We start from the raw sequence: 6,370 nt of genomic DNA, 5'->3' as shown, positions 1-6,370 counted from the left end.
TTGCAAGAGGAGATTCTGCAGCACCTGAGAGCTGCAGTTCCAGGACCCCACAGCACCACCTACTGAATTGGATGATAAAATGCATTTGTTGGACTTTTGTTTTTTGGTGACAGCGCCACCTATCAAATTAGATGATAGCAAAATACTACTTTCTAACTGTAGTATTAAAGGTTTATTCATTCATTTTAAACTTTTTGGAGGAAACAACTGTAAATTAACCAGCAGTTACTGGTGATGCTTCACAGTTTCCAAGCTCAAACGGCCTCCTGCTTGTTGGACTCACAATTTCCAAAAAATGTAGACATCAAAAGTCAAATCATGTTTTTGTTTGGTTTTGTGTTGTTTTGTTTTTTACTGGAGGAAAACTTCAAATTGTGATGATGTGTCTGACTTAGAAACTGAACCCCCAAAAATCAAAAAGTCTCCTTCTTCTGTGCCGTGATCTCTGAGCTGATCATGATTGATCTCATCAATAATCCTTGGCAGCCGACCAGTCACACACAGCCCCCCCCCCCACACACACACTGAGACATGCAGCAGCTCACAGTAACTGCCTCAGTCACACAGCAGATAGACTCCTTTCTATAACAAGATAAGCAGTAGAAAATGGATGGAAGTGATGATGAACTGATGAACAGGTGATTTGTCCAAAAGTCAACATCAGATTCATTTCCAATCTGTGGAAGCAGTTTCATCTTGAGGTTCCAGGTAAGAACAGCCAGCTGTGGGCTGACACACATCTCTTCAGGAGCACTTCTATGCTCCAAACTTGCCAGGTTGAATTGTGTCTGTATTCTGAGGGCAGCAGGAGGACGGAGGAGTGAGGACACACACATTTGGAACTGAGAGCAGCTGTGTGTGGGATTTCCCCAGCAAAGATAAAACCAGCTCCTTCATGCTGGCTATGAAGGCTCACAGTCACACTGACCCAGCTACAAATACTTTGATATGCAACAGACTGGTTTCTCTTCTGGTAGTTTGTTATCAACTGTTGTCACATTTATGGATCAATTTAGCTGGTAAGATGAAGGCTCCAAAGGACCAGCTGGAGATGCCGGGGATTGAACCCGGGGCCTCATACATGCGAAGCATGCCCTCTACCACTGAGCTACATCCCCTCTGTCAGAGTCACTGTTTAACTGATGCAGCAACACAAACACAGACACAACATTTTTCTCCTTCATTTTAGGGATAAAAAGGAAGTCAGCCTGTGATCTCAAAGGCTCTGTGATCTCAGTAGTTTCACTGTGATGTCAGCCCACACAGCCTTAGACCACAGAGGCAAGTAAGGCTCCAGGAAGCTGAGGCTGCTCCGTTCTCAGTTCAGTCCAGAGTGAAGGTTTTCCTCTCTGAAGCTTTCCAATCCAGCCCAGATCCTCTCTGACTAGCAGGAGTCTTTGACCAGGAAATGAGAATTATATTGAACGTCTGCTCATCCTCAGAATGAAGTAAAAGTATTTGTGTTCCTAAAATAATCTTCAGATGTTAAGATCAATTATTAACATTGATTGACAGCTCTAAACTGATCCATCATCACTATACAGTTGCAAACTGAGGACTGGAATATTTAGAAATCCACAGTTGCTCATAACAACTGGTAGTACAAGTACACAGTAGAGACGACTGTAGGAAGTAGCAGTTGTGAGCCTTGAAAAAAATGCAGTAAAGACAGGAAGCCCCCATCACATTGTCAGTGTTTCAGTGACTGGCATTGTGAAGAGACTGAGACAAAGTCACGTTATGAATGGAGGGCTGAGTTGGAGCAGAGGGGGACAGGATCCTGGGGGTGGACTGTCTTTAGGGGGCTGAGGTGTCTGGTGGTCTTGGTGGACCCTCTGCATCTCAAGCTGAGACCACAGAGTCCTGTGTTCTTGAGTCATTGTTTATAGTCTCTGTTGTTGGAGAGCTCAGTGTGGTCCCTGATGGTCTAGTGGTTAGGATTCGGCGCTCTCACCGCCGCGGCCCGGGTTCGATTCCCGGTCAGGGAATGAGTTATTTAGAGGTTGAGGTGATCAGGTGGTCCACATGATGGTGGAGGTGATGAACTGTGAGTCCATCATGGCTCCACTCTCACCCCCATTGTAGTGTTCTTGGTTCACTCTGCCATGGCCCCACGTTGAAGGGAAACTGTCTCATTCAGGTTCAACCCTTTGTTAGACTCTATTAAGTCACTGACTCCTGCAAGGACAAACTCTGGTCAGTGTGGTCCCTGATGGTCTAGTGGCTAGAATTGGTGCTCTCACTGCCACAGCCTAGGGTTCAAGTCCTGGTCAGGGAAGCTGTGGATACCCTGAGGTTCTAGCCAACTATGGACTGATAGCTGACCTCCCCTCCTCTCTAAAATCCTGGAGAAAGCAGCTGCTAATCAGCTGAGTGACTTCCTCCATAACAAGAGTTGATTTGAGGGTTTCAGTCTGGTTTTAGAGCCCAGCACAGAGACAGCACTGGTAGAAGTCACTGGATATATAAATATATATTATAGATAAATATCGGCCGACTCATCAATGGCTGAGGAATACATTCAGTCAGTAGCATAACAGTCCTCTGAAGCTGTAACGTGAGCCCACTTCTACCGACTAGAGGAGAGGTAAAATTACACCTGAAATCTGAGGTTTGTCCCTCAAAAAGAACCGCGATGTACTAAAAGTTTCCTCCCCAGAATGATTCTATCAACAAACACTTTAAATTGATATTCTGGAGTTTTATTTCAGTCGCCTGGAATTTGCTGTGGAGTGAGTAAGATGGTATTTAAATGGCAGGCCTATCCACTCGCGCTAGCACGAGCATTGCAGATAGCGTCAGCAGGACCAGACCCAATGGGTCCAGAACTGTCTCCAGTTGCTGGGAGCACCCTGGTGAGCTGGGAAGGCCAAAGGTCCAGAAAAGTGAACCTCCACTTCAAGACTGCAGCTGCTCCAGAAAGCAGCTGCAGTCTTGAAGTGGAGGAAGAAGTGCATGGACAGGAACTAGGAGGAGAGACCACATCACCAATCCAGAACAGAGTTTAAAATCCTTCTCCTCAGTCTTAAAGCTCTGAAAGGAACATTCCAGCTAAAAAGGAACCTCAGATGTGTTCTTGTGTTTTTATTATTTCGAACGATGGCAGGGATTTGGTTTGAGAGCATCCATGTCTAACTAGGTTTTGGTGCATACTGCTAATTAGCTCCCACCGCAGGTCGTGGGGGCAGCAGATAAACAGACAAATCATAACAAGAACATCCACTCCAAATAGTCAAACACCAGGGTGGTGATCAAGTAGAGCCTCTGCATGTCAACAAAAGCACTGACAACTTTAAAAGAGAACAGAAAGTTTATTAAAAGACAAGTTTATAAGGACAGTTAAAGGTGTGTAGACGGCTGTTTACACTTTAATTCAGCTGTAGAAGAAGAAGACCTTCACTGTGAAAACTCATCCTGTGTTACAGCCGCCCCTCCAGGACGGTCAGGGACCAACTTCAGTCCTGGTCCTGATACACCGGAAATCCAACCAATCCCTCCCATAGGAACCATGTATTTGTTAAAGCAGCGCTCGCTGTGTCTGTGTAGGAGCCGGTACTGAGCGTATACTGCATGTGTACTACTACTAAAGGTACTTCACCGGAGGCTCCAGCTGATGTCACATATTTCTCCATCAGCTGGATGACATCACTGATATCAGAGACTCCGCCCACTCATTTATTTTCACACATCTCAAAGACAATTCAGTGTTTGATAAGGGATCAATACATCAATATAAAGATCAGTACTTGGTGCCAAGTGGATCTTTGATGGTGACCTCAGAGAAATCAGATCAGCCCTCACACCCTCCTGTCCAATGGTGGCTCCATGATTTCAGCTTCATCCTGTCTCTTTCCTGATGTGTTTTCCCTTCTGCTTTCAAAAACTCTTTACACCCACAACCTTCATGTCTGGCCTCCACCATCATGATTAGTTTCAGTTTCTCCTCAGCTTCAGTCACACAACACAGGATGGACAAAGGAAGTTTCTCTGTTGCGTCGTCTCAAGTTTTCCTGACCTGAGGAGCTTTGTTAACTAACTCAGCAAGACTGATGTCTCTCAGCTGTGTGTTCTCATCATTGTTCTCCATGTAGACACGTTGTCTCCACTGACCATAATCCACTCACCTTCCTTCATTCGTTGCAGTGTCCCAACCAGAGACCAGTCAGGTGGTCTCTGTTCCTGCAGTCATACTGGATATTCGCTATGTGAAGGGGACCAACAAAGTGGTGGTGGACGTGTTGTCTAGAGTTCCTCAGTGTGGTATTTGATTGTGACCGGTTTTCCTCTCTCTGGTTCTCCTCTTGTCTTTTCCTAGCCTCTTAAATTGCAACAAGAGATGCTGGACCACCGGAGCAGGCCACTGGTTCCCCTCCTGATAGTTTGACCTTATCTGAGCAGTCCAATGGGGGACGTATATGGTTTTTAGAGGTTTAGTGAATTATCATTTTGGGATTCAAGAAAAATTACATTCATGGTATTTTGGTAGCGGGATTCCCTTCAGGACCCTGTTCTTGTAGGGGGGTGTGATGGTCCCTTGGCTGATGTCTTTCATGATGTTTCTTGTGTTGCAGCAGGGAGCTGGAGAGTGGGGAGCTGTTCATTCCTCCTAGTTGGTTAGTTGCTCTCTTCATAAAGAACCCGCCTTGCCGGCCAGGAGCCGCTCTTCCTCCTCATCCATTGTCACTTTCATTTTCAGCAGCCAACATCTCTTCCTTACAGCTCCCTTACACTCATGCAACCATAACATTGACTCCATTGCCTGTCAAATCCCATGGCTCTTTTTGTTCTATTTTGTTTTGTTGTTGTTTTCTTGGTTAAAAAAAACATTATTTGGCTTCCTACCCACATCTCCCACTGTTTTGCCATTGCTTCAGAGCCAAGTCGTGAGAAATGGTTTCTCCCCAGTGTGGGTTCTCATGTGACTTTTCAGATGTCCCTATTCTGAGAATTTTTTACCACAAACTGAGCAGGGGAAGGGTTCTCCTCAGTGTGCATTCTCGTGTGTCTTTTCAGACATCCCTTTTCTGAGAATCTTTTGCCACACACAGTGCAGGGGAATGGTTTCTCCCCAGTGTGCATTTTCATATGTCTTTTCAGATGTCCCTTTTCTGGGAATCTTTTATGACATACTGAGCAAGGGAATGGTTTCTCCCCAGTGTGCACTTTCATGTGTCTTTTCAGACATCCCCTTTCTGAAAATCTTTTGCAACAAACTGAGCAGGGGAATGGTTTCTCCCCAGTGTGCATTCTCATGTGTCTTTTCAGATGTCCCTTTTCTGAGAATCTTTTACTACACACTGAGCAGGGGAATGGTTTCTCCCCAGTGTGTGCTCTCATGTGTGATTCTAGATGTGCCTTCACTGAGAATCTTGTGCCACAAACTGAGCAAGGGAATGGTTTCTCCCCAGTATGTGTTCTCATGTGTCTTTTCACACATCCCTTATCTGAAAATTTTATGCCACAAACAGAGCAGGGGAATGGTTTCTCCCCAGTGTGCGTTCTCATGTGTCTTTTCAGACATCCCTTTTCTGAAAATTTTTTGATACAAAGTAAGCATGGAAAAGGTTTCTCTCCAGTGTGTGTTCTCATGTGTCTTTTCAGACATCCCTTTTCTGAAAACGTTCTGCCACAAACTGAGCAGGGGAATGGTTTCTCCAAAGTGTGTGTTCTCATGTGTGATTTCAGATTCCCCGTTGAGAATCTTTTACCACAAACTGGGCATGGGAATGGTTTCACTCCAGTATGTGTTCTCATGTGTCTATTCAGACATCCCTTTACAGAAAATCTTTTGCCGCAAACTGAGCAGGGGAATGGTTTTTCTCCAGTATGTGTTCTCATGTGCGTTTTAAGATGTCGCTTTTCTGAGAATCTTTTGCCACACACTGAGCATGGGAATGGTTTCACACCAGAGTGTGTTCTCATGTGAGTATCCAAACTACTTCTGTAACGAAAACCTTTACTGCATGTTGAGCACCTAAATGGACGCTCATCCTCACTGACTTCTGTCTCAGATTCAGAAGGACCAAAGGTCACGTTCCTGATGATTTCTGATTCTCTTCCAGTTTTTAGTTTTTGCTCTTTTGAGCTGCAATGACTCACTTCCTGTCCTGGGCTCAGTTTCTGAAGCAAATTCCTCCTTGAGCCAAAGGGTTCCTTGTGCTCAGAGGTGGCCGTGTTATCAGGTCTGACCCAATCATCCTCACTGACTTCAGTCTCAGCTTCAGAAGAGTCTGACATCTGGTCTTCAGTCTTAGGTTGTACAAGTGTATCTGGATCTACCTTGCTGGCTGGTTCTGGTTCTGGTCCTCCACTCTCTTCTCCATCAGCTTCTGTTTTCAGAGGATGAATTGGGCTCCTGCTCAGAGACTCT

General features: G+C 45.2%; 2 non-coding genes across 2 annotated transcripts; one reads left to right on the top strand and one right to left on the bottom strand.

Annotated features, from left to right (window-relative positions):
• Window positions 1–1,046: 1,046 nt before the first annotated feature.
• Window positions 1,047–1,118, bottom strand: trnaa-cgc (transfer RNA alanine (anticodon CGC)). Its single transcript has one exon. It is a non-coding gene; the product is annotated as a tRNA-Ala (tRNA).
• A 798-nt stretch (window positions 1,119–1,916) lies between these two features.
• Window positions 1,917–1,988, top strand: trnae-cuc (transfer RNA glutamic acid (anticodon CUC)). Its single transcript has one exon. It is a non-coding gene; the product is annotated as a tRNA-Glu (tRNA).
• Window positions 1,989–6,370: the final 4,382 nt, after the last annotated feature.

Source organism: Aulostomus chinensis, chromosome 1, assembly GCF_037954235.1.
Source record: "Aulostomus chinensis isolate RoL2024-O1b breed Wild chromosome 1, RoL_Achi_v1.0, whole genome shotgun sequence".
NCBI classification, from domain to species: Eukaryota; Metazoa; Chordata; class Actinopteri; order Syngnathiformes; family Aulostomidae; genus Aulostomus; species Aulostomus chinensis.
This window is presented reverse-complemented; position numbering and strand designations above follow the sequence as displayed.